Source organism: Marmota marmota, unplaced genomic scaffold, assembly GCF_001458135.2.
Source record: "Marmota marmota marmota unplaced genomic scaffold, marMar, whole genome shotgun sequence".
NCBI lineage: Eukaryota > Metazoa > Chordata > Mammalia > Rodentia > Sciuridae > Marmota > Marmota marmota.
In genome coordinates, this window is record NW_025999925.1 from 10,190,651 (window position 1) to 10,203,091 (window position 12,441).

The window sequence follows — 12,441 nt, forward strand, 5'->3', positions numbered from 1 at the left end:
ATTCCTATAAGGGAGAAGGTTTCATTATCTCAGATGGTTTCACAGTTGAAAAGCAAAGCAGATGGTGCTTCTAGAGAAGGCAGCTTGCTTGCTGAAATGTCATGGATATACAGAAATAAAACCAAAAATGAAAGGCAAGAAAATATTCTCATTTGAATAATGAACTATCTGATGTTTCCTCAGAGCCACACAGCTCAGATAATGTATGTAAAGAAACACTCTCAGACTCTTTGTTCTGTGTTTAAAACAAAACTCAAACCACATGTCTGTCATGTAACAAGCTACTCTGGATAATTTCTTGAAGAATAATAATGATTGTTTGATGGAACCACTTGTAAAACCCAGAAGGTACCCAGAAAAGTTGGCACTTGTAGTAAACTATCCAAGGGGTAATTTGTGGTGACAAATGATACATTGAGTATTGCATTTAAACTTTAAAACATTGCTCACACACAAAAGAAAACTAATGGCTGAGCCAGTGCTCCACCCTATCTTTCTGTCCCTGTTCATTTCTCAGTGTTTCTTACAGTTGAAGAAAAGCCTAGGGACTCATGACAGCGGATATTTCAAAACAATGCCTGTAGAGCTTTAGTAATTATTATTATGTTAAACACATAATTTGATTGCTTTGTTCTGTGACTATATGTGCTTACTTCAGCTACATAATAGTTGCCAGATTTGGCTGTGTGGTTTGTATTCTGCAATAAAACGCATGGACCACAAGTTTGCCCTTCCGCACCCACTGTTCCATCAGCACGAAGCACACTAACAATGCCCACTAGAGTCTCCCAGGAGCTTTATGTTGACCTGAAGTGACAAAAGGGAGTCACTTCAGATAAATCAGCAGAATTTAATTATAGGTAAGGAGTTGGCTTTACTCCCTCCAAAAGTCTTTGAGGTGTGGGATACATTTTGACTCAATACCAATGGAACTGGTTTGGAAATCAGTTGTTTACTTAACTCTATTGCATCCACCTGCAAAGCCCGACCAAAGTTTACTCTCTTTCCAACTACCTTCTGGGAAGGAGAAACCCTAGCAAAAGATTAAGTAAAAGATGGTGGAGATGGGATCTCTTGCACCGTTGAGGTGGACTAGAACAAAGTTGTCCAGACCCCTGGAATCCCCCTGGCTGAGACAAACATTGTGTAAGCCCCAGCAAAGGCTGTCCTACCTCAAGGTCCCTCCTCCCAAAGCTATTTCTGAGAACAAAGCAATTTGTCTGCTGTAGGGAATAAATCATTCCAGGTCTGTCCAGACAGCAGACACTTCTTTTACAGAAGGAAAAGCAAGATACCCTAAAAGCAATGTGTTTCAGAAAGGGAAAAGGTTTGAAAAATGGATTGAATTTCTTTCCCTTAAGAGTTATTTAATTGACTGGTGAGAGCCAATTGTTAGGATTTGAAAACAATTCAGAACCTATAGAAATCCTTTGACTATAACCTCCCTGGTGCAGACCTTGGCCTCATGAAAGAGAAAACTCTCTTCCATTAAAGTCATAGCAAATAATGGCCCCACTAAGATTCCCAATGAGGGCAGATGAATCTGTCAACAGGAGGTAACTGTGGCAATGCTTTGCAACCTGACAAATTCTGGTTTTAAAAATCAGTTTCTCTCCCATTAAATATAGAGAAATAAAACAACAAAGTAGTCATAATTAAAATTATCAGGAGTAAATAAAAATTTGGTGCCTCTGGACATAATATCCTTGTGGGGAACAGGGCACAATGTCACGTAGGTAGACTTCTAACAGGACATACATATACTGAATCTAATCATGAGGAAAATAATTAGGAGTACTTTATTTTTACAAAATTAGAAGCATTCTTTTAAAGTGGGGGGTATTAGACTGGAGAGTTCAAAAATAGTGATGTGATAAATTCAAGAGACTGAGGAACATGTTCAGGTTAAAAAAAATTAAAGAGATACAAAATCTAAATACAATATGTGATCATCAACTTGATTCTATATGAGAGGAGAAATGCTGTAAAGAACATTATAGAGTCATTGGAAAAATGAAATGTTAATTATAAACTTAATGTTAAATTTCCTAACGTTGATAACTATACTATGGTTCTGTAAGAAAATGTCTTTGTTCTTAGAGAAACACACTGAAGTATTGGAAACAAAGGGGTATAATATATCAACATATACTCAAATAGTCTGAATTATACACACATTTTTCTGAACTTTTTTAAGTATATGTGTGTGTGTGTGTGTGTGTGTGTGTGTGAGAGAGAGAGAGAGAGAGAGAGAGAGAGAGAGAGAGAGACAGAGAGACAGAGAAGAGGGATGTGTGTATTGATAACATAGCTAGGGAAAATATAAATAACAAGAGACATTGAGCAAAGAGTATAGGGGTGTTCTTTATAATTTTTCAGGCAACTGTTCTATAAATTTGAAATGTTTTCTAAATAAAAGGGATTTTTAAAAAATCTCTTTTGACACATTGTACCAGTGTTCTTTAAGAGAAGGCAAATTGGTTCCTCTATTTATATGTTCTAACTTATCTCAGAATCATCTCAGATTAAGAGTAATCAATGCCATTTTTAATAAAAAAATTTAAAAAACAACCTTAGTAAAAATGGAAAAAAAAATAAAGTGATCAGGTGATAAAGGAAGATGTACCTGGCATTCAGCACTAACTAAAACCTGTATATAAGGAGAAACGAGTCTATTTTCAGGTTAGGCTCTTCAGCTAAGAAAATATTCAAAAGACAATTCATAAACTTTTAACCATGAAATAAATAATACTATAATATTTATTAAACATGTATTGATTTCTCAACTGAAAAAAGTATCAGGCTTCCTACAGCCTTCATCCCTGTCCAGGATGCTCCTCTTCTTTGTTTTCCTTATAGTAAACTAGAGATAATAACACTACCTTAACTTCTTCTCAGGTTTATGAGATAATATATGTATCAGTGGAAAACTTTTACTATAAGGGACTAAAAGCATAACTCAAAATGATTTTGCTAGTAAAAGATTCCTTATCTTCCTTATCAGAGTATTCCAAAACAGGAAATTGTATCAGAACCGATGGGTCCAATATGCTTTCTCCCTCCTTTCCATCTCCTACCACTGTTCCCGTTGTTTATGGCCAACTCTAAAGCAGAGGGGAAGACAGACATTGTCACAATCCACACACACAGGTCAGCCATTCAGGGCACAGAGCAGGTTGGGGAGGGTGGAAAGTAGAGATGGAGAGCAAATAGAAGATAATCTACTACAAAAGTGGTTTTGGCTTGGTCGATTGAATTAGTTACACAGTGACATTGAGGATCTAGACCTGTCCATTAATCTACTGCCCACAGCTTTGGCTCCAAGCTAAATTCTTCCCCAAAAAGGGAACAAAATATTTTCCTTCAGTTGAAATGTTCAATTTAGATCTCATGCCCAACCATAATCCAAGGACTCTTTAAGTAAATGAAAAGTTGTGATTGATGTAAGCAGCCTTGTTGCCAGAATCTGTCAAGCAGAGGAATAGGTTATCATGATATGATTACACAATTTAGAAATCATTCCTTCATTGTTGCACAAGAAAAGGATGGTAATGGAGGCTATAACAGCAGCTTTGTTGTCCACTAACAATGTAAAATATTCATCACATTTACTGGCACAGAATAGACGCTTACTAAAAATTTCCCTCCCTATTTAGCAAGGCTCTGGAAAGCACTGTTCTTATTTCTGTGATCATTAAAATGTGTGACACATGATCTCACTTTTCAGAGAAAACCCAGTAGAAGGAGATAAAAAACAGTAACATTAAAATAAATAATACAAGAAGACAAGAGACTTGTATAACAGTCCATTTTCTGTTGCTATAACAAAATACAAGAGGCTGGGTACTTTATAATAAAGAAAAGATGGTTATTTAGCACAGTTTGGGAGGCTAAAAGTACAAGATTGGTGGCCCCATCAACTTGGCCTCATGGTAAGTGCTCTGTCCATGTAGGAGAACAATCACATGCCACAGGAGCAGGAGGGGAATGCTTTTGCTTATTTAAAATAACTCATTCTCACAGGACTCAATTCACTCCCTGAAACCTACATTAATTCCTTCTGAGGGTCTTAGGTCCTACTTGGATTGGACCTACTTGCTACTGTTCCCAGTGACCTAAGGACTTCCCATTAAGTCTCACCTCTTGAAGGCTTCACCTCTTAACATCATCATGACACTATGGAACAAGCATCCAACACAGGAACTACATCCTAACCTCTACACCTGTTCAGTGCCCTAGGAGGGTACAGATCTAAGGTATTTAGAATAATGGTTTCCCAGGCATGGTCAATTTTGGACTGGGAGAGCTGGTGAATAATTTTAAAGAGTTTGGGAGTTCTGCTCACCAAGCATAAACAGAGGCTCTAGGCTGCAAGGGGCAGTTACTAATATGCAGTCTAACCCCCCACCTCCTCTGTAGTTTCACTCTCCATGTTGCAGTCACCATGTCAACTATGTTCCAAAAATATTACATGGAAAGTTTCAGAAATAAACAATATGTTTGAAATTGCATGCCTTCCTAGGTACATGATAAAATTCTCCCAGCACCCTGCCTCATTCTGCTGGGACATGAACTGTGCCTCTGTCCTACAGATCCATGCTGTACTAGCTACCCAGCCAGCCAATCTGAAGTCATCTTGATTATCAGAGCAACTGTCTATATTTGCAATGCTACATTCAAAGAACCCTTATTTTACTCAATATGGCCCCAAAGTTTAATAGCAGTGATCTTGGCAACTGGAACGTGCCAAAGAGAAGATATAAAGTGTTCCTTTAAGTATCATTTCACATTATCACAAGAAAAAGAACAGTGTGTACAGAACAAGAAGACATTTTGAAAGAGACTACATTCATATAACTTTTATTGTAGCATATTTCTATAATTGTTCTATTTTATTTTTAATTACTGTTGTTAGTTTTTTAATGTGCCTACTTTATAAATTGACCTTCATCATAGGCCTGAATGTGTAGGAGAAGCACATTTTCCTTCTCTCACGGGATTGAAGCATGCTTCTATCAGGACTCTCTCCTCAGTGGAGGGAAGGAAGACAGGAAGTAGATGGAGGGTCAAGTATCTGCACAGTTCTAGAGCAGTGTTCCACATAGTGTGGTCTGAGAATCATGCACTTCAGTAACACCTGAGGCTCTGGGTTATATGCAAGTTGATCAGAGCTGTCCCAGCCACTGAATTAGAACTGCAGAGGTGAATGTGGGGATGAGGATTTTGACAAAATCCTCAGTTGATCTCCTCTCTTCTGAAGTTTTAGGGCCACTTCAGTAGAAGATACGTTTTAATCTACTTAAATAAGGCTAAGCCTATCCTCATGCTAATTTCAAATACATCTTTATAAGCTGATTTGTGTTCCCTGAGTTTAAGGCTGTGAGCATCCAAGGAGTAGTTACAGAAGTTATCTTCTTTTACTTTGTTACCTGTGTGGCAGGCAAGAAATGAAAGAGGAAAACTCGGGTGATTACCCAGATATTACAAAAACAGTTCGCCATTCCTTTACACACAAAAGCAAAAAGAGTAAAAGAAAAGTTAGAAGTAAATCCAAGAAATTAGTTTTTATTGGTATTTCTTGACATTGGCAATAGAACAGTAACTGAGCTAATATCAGTTTTAATTATGCATTGTTACATGTTATTCCTTCCTCCACCAAACACATGGCAACTCTCCAGATACTCTTGGTCTGCTCGTACACTATAATATTCTTCAATATAGAGGGAAAAGCGTTTTTCTCTATTTTCCCCCTTTCAAATTTTCCTTTGAAATTATTTCTCATGCTTTTCATGGACCTTGGTAATGTTCCAAAACTTTTCTAATCAGCCTAATATTATAAGCTGTCAGAATGGATTTTCTTCGCTAGCATTATCTGTTCTACATAAATTCTTCTTTTCTTTTGGTATTGACTTCTTTGTTTCTTTAGAAAGTGTTTTTGTTCTTTTTGGATCTATTGAGTCATTTTCAATTTTAAAGGCTTTATTAAAGTAGTTTTAGAATTCCATTTCCAGAAAAACTGAATCAGTAAAATCTTGACAATTTTCTATTGCATGAATTGGGATTGTGACTCGCTTCATTTGCAAAAAGTCTAAGAGCAGGACGTAGAACTTTGAGAGGGATGGACTCTTTTGACTGAAATGGTTAGTGCATTTAGTCCCATAACCAGTGAATTCTGATAACAAAGTTTGATGTTTATGTAATTGCTTTGCAGTTCTATATTTTGAGTGGTTGACTTAGCAAATGTACCAACATACTGGGGTTTTATTTGTTTATTTTGGTATTGCTTCATCATAGACTATAATCATAAAATTAACCACCTATTGAACATACAAATAAAGCTCTTTGTGTAAACATCTTATAACTCTTTCATGCTTCACAAGTTGTTTTTGCTGTTTTGTTAATTAGAATTGCTGACACATACAAACATCATGCTGCCCAAGCTCCATTTTATATTTCCATCATATGGGCCTCTGTTCCTAAAGAAAACTCTCTATGTGGTTTATCTTGAGTATTAAATTTAATAATCTAAACAGAAAAATAATACTTGCCTGAAAACACAGAATGTTTCACAGCTGCCTATGGTAATTCAAATAATAGATCAAAGAATAAAGTTTGGGTCAACAGATTGCTATTGTTTTGTTGTGTGGTTTGGGTTTTGTAATTTCTGTTATCCTTTTATCTTGAACTGCAGTTCAGTGAGATTTAGAAATCACTGGACATTGTTTGGTTCCTCAGGGGTTCACATCTTCACTACTTACCAGCTGATCTAGGAACCAGCAACATCAGTGTAACCTGGAAGCTAATCAGACATGCAGAATTTCTGGACCTACTTGGATCTTCTGAGTCAGAATATGCATTTGAACAGTTAACAGTATCTTCAAATAATTTGTGTGCTCTTTAAAGTTTGAGATATGCTCGTTTTCATGGTCAACTAATAACATTTTTATTATGTTAATAAAAACAATTATGATCCCATCAGTAAAGCTTTTCTGTAATTTTTGTGGATTTCTGTTACACTATATGCAATTTGAAAGCATAAACTTGACTTCTTGAATTGTGTCTCTCCCCCTTGTGCATTAAATCACAGAGTCAAGATTTTTACCTTAGATTCTGTCCTAAGTAATATCCTTAGATATAACTTTACTATTTACTCAGAGCTCAGGTCCACACATGTCTGTTAACAGGTGAAAGGGTTATAAAAGCCAAAATATAAACGTTAAATTAAGGAAAGAATGGCTGCAGCAAGAATGTCCTACCCATTTTCCCTTCAGTCCAGGGGCATTTCACAAGTATCTTAAAAGCAGTCGGGTATATATAGCTGCTGGAATCTGTACTGTAACTCTCCTTTGATTCTTCCTCAAGTTTAGTTTAGCAGTTTACAAACTTTAATATGCTGAAAGATTGATATACAGAAATTGTACACAGTAAAATTCATCCAGGACTCTATAGCTCATTGACAATATCTAAAGGCAGTATTGACTGCATGATTTTTTCCCCCCTCACATACTCATTTAACCTAATCTCCGTATAAATAGTTCTATGCTTTATTTTCTCTTTTAAAATTGTTTTAAATTGTAGATGGACACAATACCTTTATTTTACTTATTTATTTTCTTTGGTGCTAAGGATTGAACCCTGTGCCTCACGCATGCTAGGCAAGCACTCTACCACTGAGCCACAACTGAAGGCCTGAACTTAATCTTCTAACATGAATAACAGAAGTTTCTAAAATGTTTGTGTCATATGACTAAATATTCAAAATTGCTAGGTTATGTTGGCATCCATTTAGGTTTTCTTGATACAGGGTGAGCTCAAGAAAGATGCTCCCACTTCAGCCTCATATGTAACCTGGACTATAGACACGTGCCTTAGTGCCTGGCTCCTTTAGCATTTTTAAACAGTACATACGTTAGTTAGATAAAATGACTTATAATTTGGGAAATTATTCTAATGTTTAGTCAAGTGTCTTGAAAGGATATAAAATAGCATTTAATAGAAAACTAAAAATGGAAAAAAATAATTCAGATAGGTTTGATACTATTTTTCTATAATTTTTCCTTAATTTTTCTTATATTATATTTCAACATTATATTAATTTTGTGTGTTGTTGGTTGTTTTTAGAATGTTGCATTCCACTATTGTCATGTATGAAATGAAAGAAAGAAAGAAAGAAGGAAAGAAAGAAAGAAAGAAAAAAGAAAGAAAGAAAGAACGAACATTGGAGAACATATGTGGAATTCCATATATTTGCATTTATTAAAGACCAATCTATCAAACCATGGGAAGTTGCAGAATGGTTATGTACTAATCTTTGAACCACTCACCTTTGTGCTATTCTCCTATTTTAACATGGAAAAAAATACATAGTTTTTTAAAGAGTGAACATGCAGGAGTGTGTGATTGACTAAGAATAGTAGGGACCAGCCAAGACAGTGTTTATGAGTTGGTAAAAATGTTGGTTATTTTGCAAGATGATCCTTTCTGTTAATTTAGGTTTAAGGCTAAATAAGCATTACATAAATACATTGAAGTTAGAATGCTGACAGAGTGGAAATGTTTTGTTTTCTGGAACTACCACAGACTTTCTGAAACATTTAAACTTTGGCATTAACTTAATATGTTTTCCAAGCACCTTTCCCCCATTTCAAAATAGGAAAACATATAGCCCACATGTTTCTGATTCATTTGCAACTAATTTATCAAAATTGGCAAGAACTTTTTGCTAACCACAAGGCCTATGGAGCCAGTTTATTAAAAAAGAAAAATTCTCAAATCTTCCATCTGGACCACTCAGTTAATTCAGGGGGGACTCAAACTCTGATTATGAGAGTTCATTAAAAGCTGAGCAACCATTGAGTGTTTCCTTTCATTCCACTTTTTCAATTTGCTTTCTTTTGCCAATCTGCAAGGTCCCAATTCTCCTTTGTTTACTCTGCTCTCAGGGTAGGTAGGACGTGTTCATTAATAATATTAGCAATAATAAAGTCCAAAAGTATTTATTCTTAGTAGTTACACTTCCATTTCCCATAAATCTTATTTTCCAATAAAAAAGTTTACAAGTCAACTGTATAATAAATTCATGACATTTAGTTTCTTTCATACTTAACTGATGGTGTGTGTCAGTACAGATGTCTTATCCTTAAACTGTCCCTGAAGAGTCAATACAGAGGCTGAGTCTGCACATTAATAATTAAACGCTTGAATATCTACCCATTAATTAATATCTACCCATTAATTAACAAATACTTCAGGTGTTTCCCATATTTTCCCATCTCCCAAATGTTCCAAATCATGGCTTACCTGGACACTTATTTAACACACAAAGATCCCCGGTCTCTACTTGAGGGTCAGGTAAGGAGTAATGTTTAACCGATGCTCCAAAATGATTCTTGGCTACAGAGAAAGAGTATGGTGGTTAATGGTGCTGAATATCTGAAATAACCCTGCTTTCATGTTAATCTTTTCAATAATGATAATGTTTTCAGTATATAATTATATATTATTTAATATTTAAACATCATAAGATCTTTTCTCTTAATATAGTCACCAACTGGAAAGTTTCTTTTGTCTGACTTCTTGTTATAATCTTTACTTTGGAAAAGAGATCTCCCTAATATCAAGCATGGTCGATTTTTTCAAAAAATATTGAAGGGACTGTTTACAAAGAAGATAGCATCTGGTGGTGACAGCCATGACCTTATATTGTGAATTTTAGGTCAAATCATTTTGTCTGGACTTTGAGGCAAATATCAAAGTTGGAAATATAGTTCTATACATTTTGAAAACAAAGCCACCTTTTATATCATTGTTTTAATTTCTTTGTCTAAATATTTAATTTATTTTGTGTTTCAGGTAACATGAAGAAGAATTAAATACATATATTTACATTTATGAAATGGAGGCATATATCTTAAAAGATTAAAAGGTGTATTTCTTTTTATTGCTATAACAAATTACCACTAATGTAGCAGCTTCAAACCACACACACCACACACACCTGTGCTATAGTTGTTGTGGGTGAAGTCTGGACACAGCTGGATGTTTCTTCTGCTCAAGATCCCATACAGCCACAGTCAATGTGCTGGCTTGAATTGGAGATTGAGGAGGGAAGAATCTGCCTCCAAGCTCCTTTGGGATGTTGGGGGGATTTGTTTCCTTGTGGCTGTGTGACTGTGAGTCCTCGCCTTTCATTGGCTGTCAGCTGGAGGCTGCCCAAGTTCCCAGGCCTCTTGCTGGGCTGCATGTATCATGGCATTTTTCTTCTTCAAGGCCAGCAGGTGAATCTCTCTCCAACAACAAAACAGTGACAAGGTGACATTCCATCATTGTCCTATTCTATTGGTTAAAAGCAGATTATAGGTCCCATTGCTTGAGAGGAGGGAATTTTAACAGGCCATGAACGGTTGGGGTCACCCTAGGGGGCTTGAAATATAGTCCTTAGACACTATACAAGGAAATCTCCTGGACAGCTTATTTAGAATGCAGTTTTCTGGGTCCATACCTATAATTTCTTTTTATTATTATTAGTTCTTTTTAGTTCTGCATAACATTAGGATTCATTTTGACGTAGTCATAAAGCACGGGATAAAATTTGCTCTAATTCAGTTCCAAGTATTTCCCCTTTCGCTCTCCTCCTCCCTCTTCCTGTTCCCTTACTTCCATTTCTATCGATCTTTCTATCTTTCTGCTATTTGCTTTTAAGTTTTGGGGGTTTTTTTGGTTTGTGTTTTGGTTTTGGTTTTTTAGTGTCTTGTGGATATACATGATGGTGAGATTCACTGTGGTATATTCAAATACGTACAGAGGAAAGGTCAGATTCGTTCTGCTGTTCTTTCTTTACCCTGTCCCTTCTCCTTACCCCATAGGCCCCTTCATCTACTCCACAGATCTATTTTGATGAAATCTGCCACTTCCACTTTTCCTTTCTCTTTTTCTTCCTCTATTTCCCCCATCCCTTTATTTTGTTTAGCTTTCACAATCAGTGAAAACATTTGACCTTTGGCTTTCTGAGTCTGGCTTATTTGACTTAGCATGAAACTCTCCAGTTTCATTCATTTACCAGCAAATGGGATGATTTCATTCTTCTTTATGGCTTAGTAATACTCCTTTTTCTTTATCCATTCATCTGTAGAAAGACACCTTGTTGGTTCCATAGTTTAACTATTGTGAATTGTGCTGTTATAAATACTGATGTAGCCATCTCTCTATAGTATGCTGATTTTAGATCTTTTGGATATATACTAAAGAGTGGAAGAGCTGGATCATATGGTAGTTCCATTTCTAGTATTTTGAGAAATCTCCATACTGCTCTCCAAAGTGGTTGCACTAATTTGCAGTCCCACCAACAATGTATGGGTTTTCCCCCACATCCTCACAAAAATTTATTATTATTTGTGTCCTTGATAATTGCCATTCTGACTGAGAGATGAAATCTCAATGTAGTTTTGATTTGCATTTCCCTGATTGCTATATATGTTGAACATTCTTTCATATATTTGTTGGATGATTTTATTCCTTTTTTTTTTTTGAGAAGTATGTGTTTAGTTCTTTTGCCCACTTATTGATTGGGTTATTTGTTTTTTGTTTGTTTCTTGTATTTAATTCTCTGAGTTCTTTATATATTCTGGATATTAGTGCCCTATCTGAGAAACAGCTGGCAAAGATCTTCTTCCATTTTATAAGTTCTCTTTCATTCTTTTTTTAAATACATTTCTTTTATTTATTTATTTGTATGTGATGCTAAGGATCGAACCCAGTGCCTCACATATGCTAGGCAAGAGCTCTACCGCTGAGCCACAACCCCAGCCCTCTCTTTCAGTCTTAATTCAGACCTATACCTTCCTTTTGGGGGGGAAGGGGTACTGGGTATTGAACTCACGGGCACTTAACCACTAAGCCACATTCCCAGGCCTATTTTATATTTTATTTAGAGGCAGGGTCTCACTGAGTTGCTTAGAGCCTCACAATTACTGAGGCTGGCTTTAAATTCTCAATCCTCATGCCTCAGCCTCCTGAACCGCTGGGATTTCAGGTGTGCACCACCACAACTGGCTCAGACCTATACCTTCTTCATCAGAATATCTCAGAATAGAATAGAGGAATCTGTGGTTTTCAAAATCCCCTAAACGATTCTAATCTGTAAAAATATTTAGGAACTCACTTTTGATTTTATGAACTAATTATGAAACTTTGACTTTTAAAAGACAACGAGGAGCTGGGGTGATGGTTCAATGGTAGAGCACTTGCCTAGCATGTTCGAGGCCCTCAGTTCAATCCCCAGCACCACATACAAAATAAACAAAATAAAGGTATTGTGTCCATCTACAACTAAAAAATAAATTTAAAAACGAAGACATAAAAGAAAACAACCAAAGAGAAAGTAAATTGAACTTCATCAAGATAAAACCTTTGTACCTCAAAGGATAACATTTAAACAACAAA